The sequence below is a fragment of the Neopelma chrysocephalum genome, unplaced genomic scaffold, assembly GCF_003984885.1.
Source record: "Neopelma chrysocephalum unplaced genomic scaffold, ASM398488v2 Primary Assembly neopelma1_75, whole genome shotgun sequence".
NCBI classification, from domain to species: Eukaryota; Metazoa; Chordata; class Aves; order Passeriformes; family Pipridae; genus Neopelma; species Neopelma chrysocephalum.
In genome coordinates, this window is record NW_020897736.1 from 3154447 (window position 1) to 3176208 (window position 21762).

Consider the following 21762-nt stretch of genomic DNA (forward strand, 5'->3'; position numbering starts at 1 on the left):
ACATATAGTCATGACTGCAGTAACAGGAACACTTCCAACACATTATTTTCAGGTATCCTTGGGGTTTTAGATAGCCATGTTTCAAGTCTTGCTATCACTTTATTTGCTCGCACATAAAGAACAGAATATTCTGGCAGGGGATATCTATGCTGATACGCTGATAGTCTTTTAATTTTGAAGTTCAATATTAAAGCTTTCTTAGCAGAGAGATCTGCTGAGATGTTGTGGTCAAAACAATGCATAAAATATCAGAGACAAGCAAAATGAGATACTGACAAGCAATGTATGAACCTGAGAGAGTTACACTTTGGTCATTGGGAGGCACTGTTGTGCCACAGTTATGCTAAGCAGCATCTCACATAAGGGCTAATAAAGCAGATCCGTAAGCAAGGATTTATTTTGCCTTGATCTCTAGTAATAATAATTCCTTCCCCTTTTGTTGCCAATTTGCAAAATTACAGAATGTGATTTTTGTAAAACATTGGTGCTTCTGTGCATGTGATTGTTGCCAGACAAAAATACCTGAGCTATTTGCTCTACATTTATCAAATAATTATCTTGGATTTTTTATCTTTTACCCATCTGTGCAAGTTTCCCTCAGCAGAGCACCCCAGCACATGGTTACTCCTGCTGGGCTTTATCCCGTGGGTTTCTCTAGTGCTTGGTACAGATTAATTTGACCTTCTTCTGTTTTTCACAATAATGTTGGCTTCTAACTGACTCTACATGGACAAAGTAAAGGAAATATGGATATGAAATAATCATCCAGGTTAATACTGGGGAAGTGAAGTCTCTGTTGGATCAAAGGGCACTTTGTCCTTGCAGCCAAGCAGTGATGAGTGTGTGTATTGGGTGTACAGCTGGTGAGTTCCGACTGATGGCAGAGTGGCCTCTTTGGTACGAGATACCTTCCTCACCTTTCCCTCACATCTCCTCTCAGTATCTGCTCATGCAAAGGAGGTGCCCTTGTTTCCCTGCCAGCTGGAGACCTTGCTCTGCTCACTGAGAGACCAGAGCCAGGGATAGAGGTAACTGCATCCTTCACCAGCTGCTGGGAAATCAAACCCCTAAGAGATTAAAAATGACAATAAAAATCAACTCTTCCAGGACTGATTTGATTGTGGAGCCTGAGTGAGTCTTAAGCTGGTGGAGTGAGCTCCAAGTCCCTTTCCAATCCTCAGCCCATGAACAGTGTCACCCCGCAGTGCAGGGCTGTCTGCTGCTGCTCGTGGCACAGCCTGACCCATGGCAGCCTCTTCTTCCTCCCTGTGCTCCTTCCACCCCTGGGTGAGGGAAAAAGAGGTGCTGGTTGCCAGCACACTTCAAATAAATAACGCTCTGAATTTAAAGTCCTCTGTTTAAATCCTGATTTTCAAGTTAGCTGGAATATTAAAGTTGTCATCTTTCTTTGTGTGCTACAGCTGTACTGCAGAGCAATGTTGAAAGAGCAACATTTAATTTCAACTGAACCACCACCTGGAAAAAATAATTCAATGTGCTTAAAAGAATTGCCTGTCATTTGGAGAGAAAATTGTGGGGCTGAGCTGCTGTCTGAAGGAAATAGAAAAACTGTGATTTAATCTAGAAATGATAAAACCAGGATGAAAGCATTCTTTCACTTAGCAGTACGTGGGTATATAAATAGTATCCATGATGAATAATTATGTGCATTTGACACAGTAAAATGGTAGATGGTTAGTGTCTGTTTCTGTAGTGTTTCTATTAATCAAGTGGATGCAGTTGCTCAGTATCTGTTTTGATCAAAACCTGAATATAATTGCAGTAGATTTTTAGAATATTAATTTTGCTGAAGTTCATGACACTTCAGTCTCTGTATCGCTTTCACCAGGTGAGAGCCCAGCTTGGCTCAGGCTGCAGGGAGATCTCTGCAGAGCTGTGGCAATTCTGCAGCTCGAAGCAAAGCCAGCAGCTGTCTTGAGCAAAGCACCACGTTCCCCATCACACCCCCCATGGTTTTGGGACACCAGTGCATCACTGGGGAACCCAGGATCAGCACAACCACCAGCACCTTCTGAAACACACACTCATCCAGCTGCTCTCCCATCTATGTGATCTCTGAGAGACAAACTTAAATGCTAAATTAGCATGTAAAAGCTTCTAATAAAGTTATTAGAAGTGAGGGTTTTCTGTCATGAAAAAAAGTATAGTTCTGATGTATGTTTCTCTGTTCAAAGTCCTGGCTCTCTCACCCACAAAACTGAACAAAGTATGATCTTCAAAGGTGGGTTTGTTTCTGCATGACACCTTTGGGTCTGGTAGCTCAGATGACGATGACACAGCTCCCAGTGAAAGGTGCAGGCTGTGAAAGGGGCAGCCCAGACAGAAAGCAGCAGTCTGAGTTTAACTGAATCTTAAGGCTGGAGTATTTTTCCATGGCAATTCCCAAGTGTGGAATCTGCTATTTAACATCATGAGACTGAGCTCCTCATCTTTCTAGAAGTAAAATAAAGAAATCTGTTATTGCACTGGAGCTGCTAAACATCAGTATATTCTCCTTTCCTAGTAATTTCACAGGTACTGAATTATCCAGGTACTGAATTCATCTATGTAGTGGTCTGAAAGTCTCTTACCTTTTAAACAGAGTTTGAGCACACACAGATCTCATAGAATATTCTGAGCTGGAAGGGACCCACAAGGATCATCGAGTCCAGCTCTGAAGTGACTAGCCCATATGGGGATCAAACCCACAACCCTGGTGTTATTAGCACCATGCTCTAACCAACTGTGCTATATCCTCCCCCTCCTCTTGTAGCTCTTGCTCTCCTCTACTTAAACCAGGACCCCAATTTCTTGCCTCCTATGCCTGCTCTGGCCCCCTCCCCATTTTGTGCTCCTGTCTCTCCAGCCATGGCATCTCTGGCTTCCAAGCCAAGCCAGCCCTCAGAAACCAGGCAGATCCAAATACTTTGTGCTTTCTCCCGACTCCTTCCATGACCTGTGCTGCTCTCTGTACTGTACAATCTGTAGGAGCTGGTGATCATGTGCTCCATCCCAGTCAACGGTTCCAGGCAGGAGAGGTGCCGGTGGGCTTGGTGGGGGCACAGATCTGCAGCATACTGTGGTGCTCTGATAAATACAGAAGCTGCAGCCACTGCCATGATCCCTCCACCACGTCAGAGGACTGCTGAGAAGCTCAGGAGGAGGACGAGGGGTGCATTCCAAGCTGCCAGGGTGGGCGCTCTGCAGAGCTTTGTCCTGGCCTCCAGCTGCCTGGGGGTCAGAGCTGTGTGTGTGATGGGAGGAGAGCAGACTACAGCCCTCAGCCCCTTTGTGCAGCCCAGACAGCGGCGTGGGGGCTGCTCTCAAAGGCTGTGCTCGGCTTTGCTCGGCTTCACTTAAATTCAGGGTGCACTGGAGAGTGAGAGAGGCTGTTTGGATGGATTGCCTGGATTCCTGCCTGCAAAATCACATCGTGCCCAGACACCCAGGTGACGCCTTGCCTTTCAAAGATCACAAGTGTTTAAGCCACATGATTACGTTCAGGCTTTCGTGGGGACAGCAGGTTTACTGTGGCAGCCTTCTCTTACTGCAGCACGTTGCTCACTACACAAAATACATCTTCACCTCCTACATACGGCAATTCTATTTTCTGCTTTCTTTCATATAGCAAAACAAATCAGCAACGACATTATAGATGCTATTAGCTTTCAGGAACATTACACCAAAGCTAAAAATGAAAAACCACCCGCCAAGCATACTGCTTTGTTGGGTAATGATTAGCTTCCATTATAGAAAATATGTATAGAAAATAGTTTTTACCAAAGGAAGGGCCAGTTCTGCTTCAGATCTGCTCTCGCCCTCTCTCTGTCATCTAGAGAGCTATGTATGATAAAAGCTATTTAAAAAGCCCTTTGTGATGGGGTTGATCCCATAGCAAACCCTTCAAGAAGTGCAACTGTTCAGCCCTGTATTTCCCCTGCCGTGATGCCCGCAGAGGGGATGGCACATGCCCAGCTGTGGGCAGGAGGAAGGGGAGAGGCTCCCTGTGCCCAGGACACACCACTCCCCACCAGTGACTGCCCAGCTTCTGGCACACGGTGCTGAACACGACAAAGATGTCTCACATCCACTAAACTTAATAACAGGATTGCTTAATAACAGAGTTGCTTAATAACAGAAGTGCGGAAAAAGTTTGGCAACTCCAGCGAGCGGATGTAAGAGTTTTATATTTTAGGAGTTTTTGAGACTGAAATGCAAGAACATCTGTAATATTCTTGAAATATTTTGATTGCAGATGGCTGTACCAAGTACAAAATGGTCAGAACTAAATACTCAGCAATACTATTTTCATGTAAATACGCATTCAGCCACTCTGTACAAAACAACACGGCGAAACCAGTCAACCAGAAGATGCTCCCACTATGCCCAGGGGAGAGCATGGTCGGCGTTGGCTGAGAGCAATTATGAGGACATGGAAACAACCCCCCTAAGCACATGAATCCATTTTCCTCCCAGTCAGCCACTTAGTCAAAGCCTTAATACCATTTTGCAGCCAGGATATTTTCTCCCCTGGCAAATGGCTAAAAGTCATGTTGAAGTGAAATCTGGAGGGAGTGTGGCTTGACCACAAAAATGGAGACAGAGGGAGTTGATCTGAAGAGTTTCTGTGGAGTTTGTCCAGTGCATTTTTTATTGTATTAGCAGGCTGGCTTGGAGGGAAGGGACACAAAAGGGATTTCTTTGGCTTTGTGGCACCCGTGTGGTTATAGCGGACAGGCAGTTGTTACCCCAGTGCCTGCTGCAGCTTGTACTGGGTAATAAGTTACCTCAGCCATTGACTTCATCTACTCTAAAGTGAGACACACATGGCGTGTATTTCCCACCTACACTGTGAGCATAACTCCATCTCCCAGCAGCTGGTGGTGGCTGTGTTTTCCAGCCAAGTGATGTACGTGTAGGGGGCACTGAGTTATCTTGAGAGCATCCTAGAGAGGTGAGTTGAGCTGTTTTAAGTTAAAGGTTTGAGATAAAAACATGGACTGCAGTGGGCTCCTGCAGCCTGGCAGGAAGGGGAGGTGATGGGAACCAGAAAAGGTCCTTGCACCTGTGCTCCAGCTGTACTGGAAGCAAGCAAAGGGCTGAATCTTAACTGAAAAAGACGGAAATGCATAAGAAAGTAAAGATGATGAAGAGGCTAAAATATTTTTAATACCCCTGAATCTTCACTTTTAAAATGCAACACAGCTTCTGCAGCAAAAGACAGGCTTTAAGGAGTCAGCAGTGCTGCTGGAGATGTGGGCTCCTCTCCAGCTGCAAGCAGTTGCTCAGGCTTGTGGGAGGTGGACTAAGCCAAGGGCCAGGCACGCTCTCAGAGTCTGCTACAGTGTGAGATAGCTGGGTCGTGAAAATTGTTGTAGGAGCGGACTGTTTTAATGACTTCTGTGATCCAGTTTGAATGTATCTCTCTCTTTTAATTTGGTGATATACCTGCCCCTGAGTCTGGAGAGTCTGGGAATGCCAATGAGGAAGAACGTCAAGGAGGCAGCTGTATTGTGAAGCTCTTACAGTGGATATCTGAATGGCTAATCCAGTGTTGCTGCTGGTGTTGATAATTAAGTGGGGTGGCAGCTTGTTTCATTATAACAGAGTTCCTTGTAATGGTTCTTTTTCTTGACATAAATACAAAAAAAAATCTAGTTGCTTAATTTGTAGCATTCAGGCAAAATGTTAGCAGTAATGAGCTGCTAATGTGTGTGTTTTATTTATCCTTCAAGTATCACTTACATGTTATAAGACTGATTAGAAAAGCGAATTGCAGAACTTCAGATTTCAAAATAGCTCTAAAAGCAGACAGGAAAAAAAGTCCACTCAAAGCACTTCTCCCATAGTGTTTTAGTCCTGAGCAGCCTGGGCACGAGCTGTGAGTGTATTACTCTTGGACAGCTACAGGATCACTGCAGAAGAAACATTCAGTGTTTCCAGTAACTTTAAGCCAAGAAATCCAATAGACCAGATGGAATATATCAGCTTTCAGGGAGGGCCAATTTAAACATGTGTAAGCACCGGGGGCCCAGTGCTCAAACTTTAACACTTTTAAATTGTTACTGTGAACATAAAAGGGTTGCTCATATCCGCAGTGGAACAGGAGATTACAGACTGATAATTATACGACCCTGGGAGAACTTACCAGTATCCAAACATCTGAAAGCAAAACTTGGACATGCTGGAAATGGCAGAAATGGCCCTGTACAGAGGGAACATGACTGAATGGAAAAGAGAACATTTTTTCCTTTTAGTGCTTTAGATGAGCAGCAATTATGCTGCAAAAAAAGCTCTGTCTGGGAACCTACAGACTGGAGGCTCTGATGGATAGTCTTATTTCAGCAGCTGGCTTGAATCTGGCATTTACTTCACTAGTACTATATTTTTGCTACATACTGGAGTTGCCTTTCAATACCTACTGGAGGTGATGGTAGGCTGGGGGGCCCCTTCTCTTCAGAGTAGCTGTGCAGATCGAGCAGTTAAACTGTTGTCCTCCTCTGGGTAATGCCTCCAGGAACCTATCCAGGGAAGAGGAGCTCAGCTGCAGTTTCCATCAGCTCTGCTGGAGTTGCCAAGAAAGGGGCTGGCTGAGCTTTCCTGCTGCCCCTGGTAGCTGGCTGGGAATTGAACTACACTGGTGTGTTCTTCTCCTGCGTCTGAAGGCAGTAGCTGGCAAGTGGTGTCTGGATGACAGCACTGTCCCAGAGCTGAGCCTGGCTCACGGTGTGGAAAGCTTCACAGGCACTCCCTTGGATCTGTGGCACAGCTGACACCATGCTGTGATTCTGTACGGCTGCTATTTGACATTACAAATGAGATACTGCACTTGGTCATATCCTGAAAGCTCACATCCAGCTTGTGAGAGAGGAAACCACTCCCTGACAAAAGGGCTCAGTGAGGATCATCTCTGTGCTGTGTCCCACAAACCCAGTGGCTGTACCAGGCAGCAGCTGCTTTGGTAAGGACCCAGCCCTGGGTCCAGCCTGCCAGGGACTAGTTGGCACACACAAGCAGCACTCACCTCTTTGGAAGTGGCTACTAAAGCTCTTAATTTTATTAACCTGATAACACGTATCAGAACCAAAGCCTGAACCAGGCTGCAGCACAGAGAACAGCACCTCTGCAGAGTGAATTTCAAGTGTTCATTTTCAACTTTTCACGCCAATTTTGCAGTGTGTGGGGAGGCTCTGCCAAGGCAGCAAACACATCTGGTTAGCTCTTGGCAACTGGCAGCGAGTGTAAATGATGCAGAGCTTGCTTACACAGCACCCCAGGGCACATGTGTGAAGTGGGAGCAAGGCTTTGCTCTTATCTGAGACTGCTCAGGAGTTGCAAGTCCCTCTGCCAGGAGTGATAGTAAAATACTGTGGTGTTCGGGTTTTTAAGCTTTACTGTGCAACTAAAAGAGGTTTTGATAAACTGACCACTGTACTTTATACGCATTTTGAAGTCTTTCAAGGTCAGCTCATTATGCTGATGGGCAAAATACATTGAAAAGACTCAATAACCCTGCTCAAGAAAATTCTGATTTAGCTCTGCCTGACACTCAAGACAACAAAAAGCCTCCACACTGACAGCAGAGTTTTGATGAGGGAGGATTGGTTACAATGACCTATTAATCCTATTCTTGTCTTTTGAGACAGGTGTCTATGATTATATTGGTATGTTTTTCTAAATGCTAGTTTTGGTAAAAAGAAGTCTTTTACAGCAAAGAGGCATGCTGACATACCCCAAACACTACAGCAGGATCTTACTTAAGAATGGACAGCTCACCAAGCCCAACAGACCACACTTTGGTGGCACTAGGGGACATCTTGAATTATTCAGGAGTTTTTGGCCTTCAAACTGTCAGTGACTTTTTTTTTTTTATTATATGCTCTATAGCCAATCATGGGCAGTAACTGTTGAAGACTTTGGTCCCTGACATGTTGCGTTTAGTGTCCTTTGCCTTCTCCACAATTACCACATTTCTTACACTGTCCTTTCAAAAAGACACTGCATTGAAAAAAGAAGCTATCATGGGGACTATGTAGCAAAAATATGCAGTTAACAAAATGATGATTATCTCTATAGGAAAATGATGCTTGTTTTAATGTCTGGCCATGTAATTTGCACAACAGGACACTAACGAGTTCTTTGATGAGTGCTAAGGGACTGTTTATTGCTTAGATGGGACAGAGGCTCTGGGGGAGCATCAGGCATATAATGAATGATAAACAAGTATCTTGTTAAGGAAAAAAGCCTCATAGGCTTCTTTAAAAGGATACAACCATTGCGTTCCTCCACACAAAAATAAAAATTATCCTGGAAAGAAAAGATTTTCCTGCCAAAGTATTATTTGCCACTGAAACTCTCACAAGTCATGTGAAATCTCTCAAGATCTTGCAGCTGTCCTGTTTTATCCAGATGCAATTATCGTAGCAACTTCTCTTTGTCAATGATCTTACTCACAGCGTTACTTCATCACCAGTTCCCAAACTGGTAGATTCTGCTTTGAACAAAAACTTGAAGAGGTGTTTGAACACTGTGACACTCACACTTGGGGGCTTTCAGTCCTATTTCATGAATGACTTGGATTTTTGATCAGGGTGAATAAGGCTTTCCATGTATTCTTTTAACCCCTCCTCTGGCAGGGTGAGGGAAAGGGGAGGGCTTTGGAGGCATCTGTACTTTTGTGGGCTTGGTGCTTGGCAATTACCCCAGGCACCACTCCTGGTTAACAGGAAGTTCAGATTTCCCTGTGCTTCTGCAGCTCGAATGCTTTCTGTTCCTTCCACAGAAGTCTCTTTAGCATGCAGGAGCTGGTCGTTCCCAGCAGGAACAAAATAATATGCTGTTAGTAAAGCAAGGCCTGGCAATATCAGCCCTAAATATTAAACACGGCCTCCGTGCAATCTGTATGCTTTAAACAGATAAAGTGCAGCTAAGGAACAGGCTATTTGATGCTGCTCCCCCGATTTCTATTTTTTCCCCCACCCATTTCTCATCCTTTCAGGAAGAAAATTTTGAGGGTTTATTTTTGTGCCTTCAAATTGCTTGCTGTTGCAGTACACTGCTCTTTCTCCAGAGATAAAAACGTCCTTGCCTTTTACATAGAATAATTCTATTTTTGACTGTAATATATTAAGAATAGCATGAAAAATAACCACGTCTGTGCTCTAGGGATGTACAAAACTCCATGAGAAAGCAAGCAATTGGGACCCCAAGGGTAGCTGGTCTGAAGATGCTGTGAAACTCTGAGATGGCATTTCCCTGTAGCTTAATACGAGGCTGAAAGAAAAGGGAGGGGGATAAGTATTTCTGCTAAACAAGGTCAAGGTGAATAAACTCCAAGGAACCCACACTAGGCTGCAGCTGTGGCAGGTGTCCAGCTGCTGCTGACCAAGTGGGTTGCCCAGTTGTGTGAGCTGAGCTCCCCGAGTCCAGAGGGACAGGATCCAGCACCACAGAGCTCCACCTGTGCCATGCTGTCCAGATACTCCCCTCCCTGGGACAAGGTGGGCCGTTCTGGGTGTGGGAAGCACAGTTGTAATTCACTCTTCTTGTTTGTTGGTGTCTTTTAAAAACAAGCAAACTCTCTGACAATAGTACTGAGTCTTCTTTGCTTTGAGTGCAGGGACACCGTGTGAGTGCTGGGAGGGTTGGGGTAACACCCAACAGTGTGTGTGTGCAAATGAGGAGAGGCCAAGGGAAGTGGGGGGTGGAGGAGAAAGGCTATTGAAGCTTAAGCTTAAGCTATTAAGTTAATGGTATCTGCGTATCTGGCAAATGAGGGATATATTCTTTTTATGAGCACCGTGCTATTGTTTTCCTACCTTGGTATTTGGTTGCTTGACCATTTGGTTTTGAATTAAGAAGGTGATGAATGGAAGGGGAATAAAGCAATGGCAGAGATCAGGTACAAGTGGAAAAACATGCCCTAGATCCCTAAATAAAACACCAGAGGAGCTGTGAATTTCTCCAGTTAATTCCAGCCATGCTTTCAAACTGTTTATACCAGAGAACAAAGTTCAATAAGGGGAAGATGAAGAGGATAATAGTGGCAAGAAGTGTGACAGCAGTTCACTTTCCCAAGTCAGGAACAGACACTCTAGACTGATCAGAACGTTTAAAACTAATAAGAAAAGAAAGTTTAATTAACCTGAAGCATAGACTATTTATTGTCTCATTGTTATTCTTTATTTTTGTGTTTTGGGAGAGCCAATTAAATAAAAAGAAAAAATACCTTGAAGATGCTGATTAGTGCTTCCAAATCATTTACTAATCACAGGGCTATGGAAGATCAGGGCTTACAGGTTATAACCCATTTGGGCCTGGTGTTTGACAGCTGACAAAGAGGCACAGCTGTGGCTATAATACAGCTGAAAGGGCAGGGTCATGATGTGAGTATCACTAAAGAAGTTCCCTTATGCTTCTATCAGGCCTTCATGTTGCAGCAGGTTTCACATTCTTTGTTTCAAGTGAGGCTTATCTTATGGCTGATTTTTTAAAACAGATCAAACAACAGCAACCACCAAAAAACCCCAACAAAACAAACAAACCCCCCAACGAAATAGAAAAATCCCACTAAAAAAACCCAAACCAAATCTGTTGATAGAAGAGACTCTGCAGGTGTGTAAGTCACTTACTAAAGAAATGTTTTTCTTGCCCCTCCTCTTGAGTCATATAACTAAATATTGTCTATGTCACAGCATCATTACTTACAAGGTATGTGGGTGCTACTTGTCTCTTGTTATAAATACTGTGTATTTATAACAGTTTTCACTCCTTCCATGAAAGCAAAGGCCTAGATTTGTAAAGGCACCTAATGTATCACTAACTACAGCCCAACATTTTAGTTCCTATTCTGAAAATACGCAGGAGGTAAAAAAGGGCTACAACAGATCTGGAAGAGTTACTGCAGCTTGTGAAGTCTTTTGGGGTAAAGAACATGCTCTTGATTAATTCACCACTCCCACTACCAGTGTCCCCCCTCCTGCCTGAGGAGCATCCCTGCTCTGCCTGCCCCAGGGCTGTGCCCTGCTCTGTGCCCCACTGCTGGGTGCTCAGAACATCAGCCCTTCTGAGCCAGGGGTTAAACCCTTGCACCCACAGCAGGTTCTGGATGCAGGTCCGTGCTGTGCCTGCACCACCATGGCAGGGAGGATTTCATTGCTGGATTTCATTGCCAATTGAAGCAGTTTTGTTTCACCCAGCCCCAGTCAGCTGATGCTCTGCTGCAGCTTTATGAGCCCAGCACAATACCAGATGGGAATGTTGCTTGTGCAAGTCCATAAAAGACCTAAGGGCATCCTTCCTTTCTGAGTAAGAGCTGCTGATAATATCAATATCCAAATGGTGCCTGCTCTGGTTTCTTTTAATTTATTTGAAGTATTATTTTTCCCCTACTAAAAGTTTGACAATTTCCTTAGAGACTTCCAACAGACAATCCCACTCTGGCCTTGCTGAAACAAACCCTGCTTGCTGTTTGATTATAACCAGGATGGATATTGTAGAATCCTCCTACAATGATTTAGTTCGATGGTATAGTTATAAATTTTATTTTTAAATGTCATCTGCTTCTCCTGACTGACAAGAAAATGAGTAAATTCCTTTTCCTTGCAGTTTAGCAATTTATTTCCCCTTCTTCAACAGAAAACAGATTAAGAATGTGCTATACTGAAATAGCTGCTCACACATGAGCCCTAGAGATCTGCACACCTTTATAAGAAAAATCTAAATTCAGTATGTCAATACTTTTGATCCAGGGTGAAACCAATGCCTTGTTTTCAGTCTGAAAAGGGTAGAAAATAATTTCTTAACAACAGCAAAGCTGAAACTGAAAAGACAAAACTCATGAATACTTAGAAAGAAAAAAAGAGTCTACTGTTTAGTGTTGTTCCCCAAAGAGGGCAAGATTTCTACAAGAGTCTTCATCTACTTATTGTTTTAAACAATGCTTTACTGTTTGCCTGGTTATTAAAAAGAAAAAAACCAAACACCCCAAGCACATTTTTACAGTTACGGAATATTAGGCTGTGTAGAATCCTTGACTAATTTTTTTTTCTTTTTTTCTCTTCCCCCTGTCCCTAGAGGAGGATTAGCTGCTGGGGAGATAGCCAACCCAGATTCTGAATGGAAAACTCCTGAGCAAAGGAAAAATTAATGCTGGTCAATGCAGCTGGGATTCATCACGCTCTCCACCTCTTACAAGTTTTTGTGCATCTGATTGGGGATTTACTGGTAGGAAGAGTGCACGTGTTGCCTCATGCCCCAGATGTGATCTATAACCCTGTTTAAGATGAAGCCTGATTTGGGCTTTATTATATCCTTTGGGTGATCTGCTCTACACTGCTTGACTATAGTGTCAGGTCAAGATCAAGATGCACAAAACACTAACAATGGAATATGTGATGACTTCCATCCCTGTGGAAGAAAAGACACAAACTGATACATATCTATCCATCCAACACGAACCAGACCACCTGCTGTATTCTCCAGACTCGTCCTCTGTAATCCTGTCATGAAGGATGACCATTGTGAAAATCTTAGTCTAGGCTAATGAAAATATAAACTGAGCCTTACAGCACAAGCAAAAGATTATTTCCTCTGGAAATATAAAAAACTTGGGAATGTAGATCTGCAGGTCAATTCTGTTCCTCCTTGGTTCAAAATCTGCATTAACAATATCTGCCAAAACTTTTGGTGTCTTTATGTCTTACGGTAATGAAAGAAAAAATCCTGAGTTTACACTGGGGAAAAAAAGGAAGAGAAACTGGACTACAAACGATAGTTTCCTTGTTATGGGTTTAAATTAAATTGCTAAGCATGGCACCAATACCCTCACAGTGAGGTAACTGACCCAAGCAGTGTAAATAATATCTGACAGCCAGAGCTCCTTTAGAGGATAAATGCTAGTGAAGATAATCTGGTTTTGCACTTTTAGCTTGTTCGTTGTGTGTATACATATTGCAAAACACATCATGCCAGGAGGAATATCCTGATAACAGGGATGCTTTTGCTGTCATCAGGGAGTTTATAATAACAGTTTAACAGCAGCAGCTGTAACCACCCTTGGCGCAGAAGTTTGCTCACAGAGCAACTCTTTATTTCAGGAAAGCAGAAATGGAGAAGATGCTGAAAAAATACTGAAATGGTCAAGACAGTTCTTAGAAGGTCTGTTTCATTATTCTGAGGCATGTGAGTAACAGCAATGTGTTGTGTGGGGTTTATATATATATATATGTACATATCCTCATTACATAACATTGCAGCTATAAGGAGTCAGGATTGAATTTGCAGAGGAAAAAAAAGCAAAAATCACTGCCTTTATGTTACCTAAAGAAAACCCTGAAAGCACAAGCCTCAACGACAAACACAGATAAGCAAAATGTGCCATCCCTCGTGGTTTCAATTCCGTGAAATCTCTGAGCACACTTGTACTGAGTTGATTTGTGATGATACCACACATGTACTGAAAGTATCCGGCTGAATATCCAGGGTGATGCAGAAATGTAACTTCTGAATACAACAAATGTAACTTCTGAACACAACAGTCTCTAGAGAGAGACTCCATAAGACCTGAACCAGGTCCAGCCTGATACTAAGAGAAAGAAATGCAGCACAACACACATTTTGTTATCACCTCATTGTTCCAGTTGCCAGCAAAACTGCTGCCTTTGTATCTGGTTATTGGTAATAGAATAATAGACAATTCCACACTGCTGATGAAAAACTGTGCTTAAGAACAAAAATTCATTCCACCAAAACAACCTCTACTTCTGAAGGGAATTTGGTCAGTGTTGCTGTTTCTTAATCTCCAGCATGAATTTTTAGTGTCTGTCATACATGCTGAAGAAACAGAGTCACTACCAAGTTCCTTGTCCTTCTGGAGCCATTCTAAGCATAGGCAGCTTCTTGAGGCTGATCTAGAAAGTACAAGAGTGAGTTTAGACCCTTCTTATCTCTCCTGGATTTGACATGGCATTCAAAGAGTGAACAGCCTGTGGAACTTTCTCAGCAGGCACCTGAGGGGGAATACTACTTAGTTTCCTCTCACTGCTTTGTAGGACTTGGCAAATCCTTCTTTCCTAGAGAATTAATCTTGCATGTCTTAGTCCTGCTCTAAGGCTCTGCTGGGTTCCTTCTGACTGGAGAAGCATGACAAAATCCACTTCTTGCTCAGCTCTCATCACTCCTGTAGGAAAAAAATGGATTCTGCCCAATCCTTTGTTTCCCATTCAACTTTTTCTACAATGAAGAAAAATGTAAATTCCTTTCTTGAAGGGAGACTTGACCAGTTGTGGCATGTCTGGTGTCCACAGAGAGGACTTTCTCAGGCAGGGATGGGCCAGGTCACTTGGACCCCAGTTCTGGTAACTGGTCTTATTCCCTTTAGCAGGTGGGTCTAACAACCCCTATCACATGCTTATCTACAGAAACAAGACTCCTGTGGTCATGCATTTTATAGGGTTGAGATTTTCCTGAAACAAGTTCTATCTGTAGTTCCTGCTCTGTGCTGCTGCAGTTGCCATAGCATAACCCAGGGGCATCCACATCTAATTACACAAGGAATGAGCAGAAAGCAATCACTGCTGCAGAGAGCCTTTGATCAAATGAGACATTTCTATGCTTTTATATAGAGACTGGAGTCTTTAAAAGGAATGACTGTATGCATGTCATTCATTCTTGTTATTTCTTATACTAAAATAATGTTGAGGTTCCTGTGGGTTTGCACCAGAGAGCCCAGACAGTGATGATCCAGTGTTTGTGCTCTGAACACAGGTATTGCTCAGGGGGAATGAACTGGTAGCAGGAACATTTAAATAAACTCTATCATCAAGCTAAGTGATACTCTAAAATAATTGTTTTACTTTTACCAACAGTCATTATTAATTTAATGAAGTTTCCCAGGATGATTTAAGCCAAAAGAGAGAACCTTTGCAGTCCTCCCCATAGAGACATCACACATTACATATTCAACAGGAAAGGTCTGGAAGAGAAGCCCTTTTGTTTATTCTTATTTCATTTTAACTAATGCTAATCTGAGCTGCTAGTGTCCTGCTGTTAAGCCCTACACTTCAATATGTTTGAAGCTTTCCTTGGCAAATAACTGAGCAGCAATTTAGCTCAGCAGGCCTCACCTTAGTGGAGCTGGTTTTGCTGCCAAACTCAAGAGCTGGCCTGCTTTTCTTTTATCTTTATTTTTTTCTTCTTTTTCCCACCCAAGCCTATTCAAATAGTTTCTTTTGCAGCAATCTGCTCTCTTCCTCTGGGCCTGATGCTGTTGCTGAGGTCCCCTTGGCACAATGTTGGCTTTCCAGCTGCCTTTGCCTTTGCTCATGTGCGTTTCTTCAGCTCCTGGCAGCACTGGGCCCTCCCTAGTGACAGGTCTCTCAAGTTTTGTTGCAGGAGCAATGCTACCAGCATCACCCCACCAGCCAGCTGTCTGTCCTTTTTTCAAGCCCAAAGCCAGGTGATGATTTACCCCTTGCTACTTTTCAATATTTTCTCCCCAAATATTAAATACTCTCATGTTTACAGAGAAAACACATGCAGAAGCTTTACCCTCTCAACAGGCTTAACAACCATCCCTCCAATGCAAAATATGCTTGTGATAAAACTGCATTTTCCTGTGGCAAGTGGACACCCCAGTGAGCCCTGCCAGACCTGCTTCCCACTGTGTGAACTCTCACTGAGTGCAGCCCAGTGATGGCAGCTTAATGTTGCTTCAGTGGACATTTATTTGACTTTAATATACATAGAAATTGCCTGTGGAAAGCTTTTATTGGCGAAATAAAACTCCAAATACCAGAACTCTGTCTCTTTTATAGGGAGATAAAGCCTAGAAATCCAAGCAGCATGTTGGAGTTTGCACGATTTCTGACAAATTGGACAGTGGGGTAAAAATAAGACAGTCAGCTGTCATTGCCTGTGCTCTGGTCTCGTGTTCATGTTCAGGGCTGGCTGGTGCATTTTCTTCCTGGAACTTGCACAGAGGATACATCCTAAGATAGTAGCTGAAGAGAGCTTTTTATCCTGTGATTTTTAGTGAAGTGAGGCTGTTAATGCTACGAACACAAGTTATAAATGTGATGATATGCCACAATGTATTCAGGGCAGCACTGATTTTCTTAATCTAGGCAGTCGTAATAATGATACTGCTTTGTAAACTGGTCAAATGGAACCTGATAAATCTCATTAACATTGTGATGAGTATGGTCCATAAAATTCTAGAGATGCTTGACAATTCTACAGCAATCTGCTTTATTCCAGAATAAAAACCAGAGCAACACCATAAAGGCAATGTAGCATATTTCAGTATTTTAAAAGCGTACACTTGGATGTCTTAATTTGGATATGCCTGTAATGGCTTCTTCTAGTGTCATTTAATTACTTTCTTATTTTATATTTACACATAAAAGCTCTTTATTTTACAATCAATGAAGCTATATGCATTTGGAGGCAGCTCTATCCTTCATTTTCTTTAAAAAGAGAAATTTACAAAAATTGAAACAAATGGCCAAGATGTTGTGGTAACAAAAAGTCACCTGGGTATCTGCTGGGATGAGCTACAGAAAACAAAATGTTTAAAGAAAGTACTTGTCCTTTTTTTCTTTACAAATGCAAAGAAAATGCTACCTTATGGAGGAACATTTGCTGTGTCAGGATCTGTCTCTGAAATACCTGTAGATCTTAAGGTTACATATGAACAAGAAAATTCTACCTACAGAATTCTTTTGCGATATTCACAGTTTCATAAAAGAAAGTCTTTACTGATATCAGTGATGATGGCCTAAACTGGCCATGTAAAATTATGATGTCATGTATGATGACACGGAATTTATTTTTCCATGATGTACTTAGGTTTGACTCCAACCATTTCTCATCCAGGACTGACTTAATATCCAGCACATTCTCTTTCCTAATTCTTTTAGAGAATTTTAAAGGGGACATATTCCCATCAGCCATAATTCCCTGCATTGTGTTTCTCAGGATGTATTGTCTCTGTACAGGATATTTGGTGTTATCATCCTGATTTTCCACAGCTACCAGAGCATAATCATGCACTGCACAGTGGCTCCTGCCTGAATTAATGTTCTGAATTCAGAAATTATATCTTTGTCATGCTCAGGCTCTCATCCTCCACACTGGGGACTGAATCAGTAAATGAAGAGAAGGGCTATTTTCCAGTTTCTTTTAGTTATGTTTATTTTTCACTATGACAACTTCTCAAGCAGAGAACAAGCCGAAATATTCCTGTATCTGTTCTTGCCTCATCTCTCCTTTTTTTTTCTTTTTTTTGCCACAAAATAATACAAATCATCTGGAATATGGGAATATAAATTACTTGTGTCAATGCATAGATTTAGGAGTGACTTTTAGTGGCATTGTCTTTCCTGTACCTTCAGAAGTGAAGAGACAACAGGCACAGGTCACCAAAACATTAAATGAAAAAACAGCTTCAGAGATAGGAATGAAGAAATGTGTGCAGTGGATGATTAAAAACCCCCAAAGTTTTGAAATAGAATAGGCTAATTCTACCAAGCTCTCATGATTTATAAGATCTCTGATAGTCTTAGTTCTATATTATTTCTTGATATCATTGCCCTGGCTAGTGAATGTGTTAAATATGGGCAATTCTAATCACACTCTGTTCTTCAAGTCCTGCCTATGTAATCTTTTCCCCTTTCTTTGTTATACAAGAAAAATGGACTTTCATCTTCAAAGGTTTATGTGGAACCTTTAAAAGATTCAGTGAGAAAAGTTTCCTCCGATTCCTTGCGGAGTTTACAACACAACATTGCAGCAGACTCATGAATGAGTTCCAGAGAGTAAAGCTGCTCTGTCTTGCTTTCCCTCCTTGAAATGTGCAGAAATAACCTGAACTATCGAGGTGGTAGGTGGAGCAAAGCAACACTTTCGAAGCACTAACTAACTGTGAGTGGTTGGCAACACCAGCAAAGCCACTTCCACGTAAAAATATAAAATCCTCATCCTTTGAACAGCTGCAATAATGAGCCTTTTCTCCTCGGTTAGTCCTGACTAACCCACTGAAGTGGGAAGAAAGTGAATGAAAAGCCGTTTCATTCTCCATTGCCAGAGAACAGCTCTCAAAACAGTGCTTTTCAGCTGTACCCTGGTTAGAATGGCTGCAGGCTCAGGGGACTCCCCGTTGCCAGCCTTGGCACCTCGCTGATTTTCAGCACTATTTGTTGCTTTTTTTAAAACCAAAGCAACTTGAAACTAATGAAAACACGCTTCTTTAACAGCCAGGGATTTCACAGCCAAGCCCTGCTTAAACTTATTAATGTAAATAGCTTTGTCATTTTATAGGTTAGGTTCTGAGTTAAATGAAGAGACGTTACTGGGAAATTAAATTAAAAAAATATTGATTTCCACATCTCCTCATATCTTGCCAAATACGTCCTAAATTTTTGCCTGTGCTAAGGTAACCCTGTTCATGCAATCTAATGTTTAATAGCCATATTGAATAATATCCCAAAGATGAGTCACAGGATGGCTGAAATTTGCACTGAAGTCATAGAAAAACATAACCCCTGAATCAAAAATAATTTGTGGTCTTTCCTATATCCTCTGTCCCAAGGTACAGAGCCAGGCTCTGAAACTGTTTGGTCTTCTTTAAAATAAGAAGGTAAATCCTCTGGTGTAAATCCTGGCACGGTGTACACCTGCACTGAGAAACTTGTGCAGTTCTATACCCAGTGAGGGAGCACTCTCCTCAACAGATTTAGTTTTAATAGGTTGACTGAAGAATAATAACCACTCTGCACCTAATGAGACTTAAGCCTGAACAAATACAAATACTATGGCTGTTATCTGCTTATGCAATGGAGAACAGGGAAAAGCACAAGTTATGGGCTATCTCTAGCATTAATGTAAGCTGGCAATGTTGTTATTATTAAGCTATTTTGATGGAAAATGTTGGCTGGTTGAAATATTGTTGGAAACGCATGTATTTTTTTTCTAAAATTCCATATGATTTCCTGTCAATCTCCCAGGCTGTCAGACAGCCCTTCCTTTTTGTGTCTGCCATTTTAATTAGCTTTGCTGCACAGATTTTGGCTGAAAAAGTGAGTTGTTCCTTTTGTGCAATAGGGAATCCAACTCAATGCTCCTGCTCAAATTAACTGAGCTGATTGTCTTGTAGACAAAAAAAAACCCCAAAAATCTTGGTCTTGTAAACTCAGTGTCTTTTTGGAAAAAACAAACAAACAAACAAATAAAAAAGACACAGCAGAAAAATGTAGGTATATACATGCATACATATGTATTCACACACATGTATTTTTAAATTTTCTCAGGTAATTTTTCATTCTTAATGACAACGCAGCAGCACTGGATTTTGTAGTGTCAACACTGCCTTTTAATCAGGTCTAATCTTGCATATGCTTATGTAGATTTCCCTAATGATATTGTAATTTCATCTCTGTGACACCATAGGACTGACAATATCAATTATTTCAGCATTTGTTATTACCTACTGTCCAAAGCCTTTGTCATTTCATAGGATACCAAATGCATTTATTGTGATAACCTACTTCTGAAATATACAATGGAAAAATTATTGTTGTCATAAAATGTTCTAAATGTATGAGGTGTGAAGGGAACAACCTTATTTCTCACATGTCCTGAAGGGTTAAATCACATACTTTGGGACCACTGTTGCTTATTAAAAATTATTTATGACTTGAATTGTATCACTTCTAAATATATAGAGAGTTGGGATGGCTTCCAACAATTACTAAAGAAGCCAGCCAAGTGATGCTTTCCAATTAAATCAGGCTGAGTTGGTTTTTTTAACTTCTCAGTGTCCTGTGTTCTGTCTCCTGTTTTTTCATGATGGAAATAGATAATGTATTAACCCCATACAACTGAAGTCTCACACTTCTCCTCTTTGGTATCCTTTCATGTGATGGTGATCAGTAGGAGTCTCTCTGCAGGTACTCACTACATGAAAGGTTCCTTTCTTGTCCATTTAAGTGCTGCTGGTGCTTCTTAAGTTCTTGCTTTTCTTTAGGACCGGTTCTTATACAAAGCTTCAAAGCTTATAACATCTGATGGCTTATTTATATTTGCATTGTTCAATCTTTGATAATGATGGTGTTAAAAAACCTCCAGGAAAGAGTGCAGAGCCAAAAACATTGACTTCCATGGTAGTGCCTGTGTTGTTCAGGTTATGCAAAGAGACAGATGAAAGTCCGTGGCCTAATTTATTAGCAGGGAAATAAAGAGAGATTAATTACAAAAAAAAAAAAAAAGAGAAAACAAAAGAACAAAAAAGTCCACTAAACCATAAGGCACTCTCTTCCCTACTCATGTGATGAAACTCAGATGTTTAGAGTGAGGTTGTGCAGCACTGCTCACGTGCTGTATCGCACTGGTACCAGCTCTTGATACAGAAAACATTCACAGCTCTCCACAGAGGACTGAGTTCATTTCCTGGGTAAAGCATATTAAAAAACTTACATATCCAGGCTGAGTCCCAGACTCTAGACCTGGGGGATGTACCCAGACCAGAGCAGCCCACGAACTTTTTGCAAGATGTCAGTGAAAAAGGTAAATATGAAAACCTAGTCAAGTCTCCAGAAGCTTAAACGCTATATAAGCACTCTGAACTGAAGAAAGGTTAAGTAATCTGCAAAATTAAACAAAACATTGAAAACAGTGCAGTAGACTATCGAGTGCTTATTCCTTGGCAGATGAGGCTTTCCATAGCTGGCTACAGTCACCATTGCTGGAGTTCACTTTGTTCTGGGCTGCAGAAATATGTCAGCTCCAGAGTACATAGGGCCTGCCTTTATTGCTGGGGTTGGAAGTTTGCCACTCAAAGATCTAATCAGAATTATTTATTTTTTTCTAGCACTTTGGAGTAGATACACAAGCTCATTTGTGTATCTGGCATATTTATTCAGCTCTGTTACAGGTTCGTCTGGTTGCCGATGATCATATACGAGATTTAAATAAAAATTATTTATCCTCCATTAGTGCTGGAAAATGAAGCCAGCTTGTGTAACTTGGAAAAATGGTTTAAAATGATGGAAATTATTCTTGTACAAGGAAGACAGAAATAGCCCAACACAAGTGTATTCCGCAGTTGCCAGTTGAAACAGCAGCCTATTCTGTGCTGCGCCTTTCACTGATTCATTTCTAGGGTTGTTCTCTAAAAAAGAATCCACAGTTAGGCTGAACTGCTGCTTTCTGTCAAGTGGAAACCGAGTGGCTGTTTCGTAGCCTTTTTTCCAAAAGCTCCTTTTGAAAGCTGAAACACTGGAGCACAGAGATCTGCCAGAGCCTGCCACTGGGAATGCAGGAATGCAATCCTTGCCTAGTGTCTGTAGGTCCTGCCAGCTCCTCCCTTTCTGCTGGGACAATTCAGATGTTGTAATAGTGGCCATTGCTACCCATGCCATACGTAGGAGTTTCAGCCAGAGGATTTGTGAAGCCAAATCCGTTTGTCACACGTCCACATCCCCACCAGCCTTTACGAGAACATCCCAGAAACAACGTTCAACAGTCCTGGGACTTGCAGGGAGAGTGTGGGTTGACACACACCTTCCTTCCTACAGGGTGGGATTACCCTGCCATGCTGCTCTGTGTGACCCTATACTACGGGACTGGCACTTACAGACCTTTCTACTGCTTTCAATAAAGGTTTCTTTGGGTTGGTTACAGGATCTCAAGTTTTCTGGGCACAGAACTACCACCTAAATTGATGCTTTTAGGACACTGCAACCATCTCTGTGTGGGAGACCATAC

General features: G+C 42.0%; 1 protein-coding gene across 1 annotated transcript in view; it reads right to left on the reverse strand.

Annotated features, from left to right (window-relative positions):
• Positions 1 to 21762, reverse strand: part of TNFAIP8L3 (TNF alpha induced protein 8 like 3) — a 46501-nt gene that overhangs the window by 3100 nt on the left and 21639 nt on the right. The gene's annotated exons all lie outside the window — the stretch shown is intronic.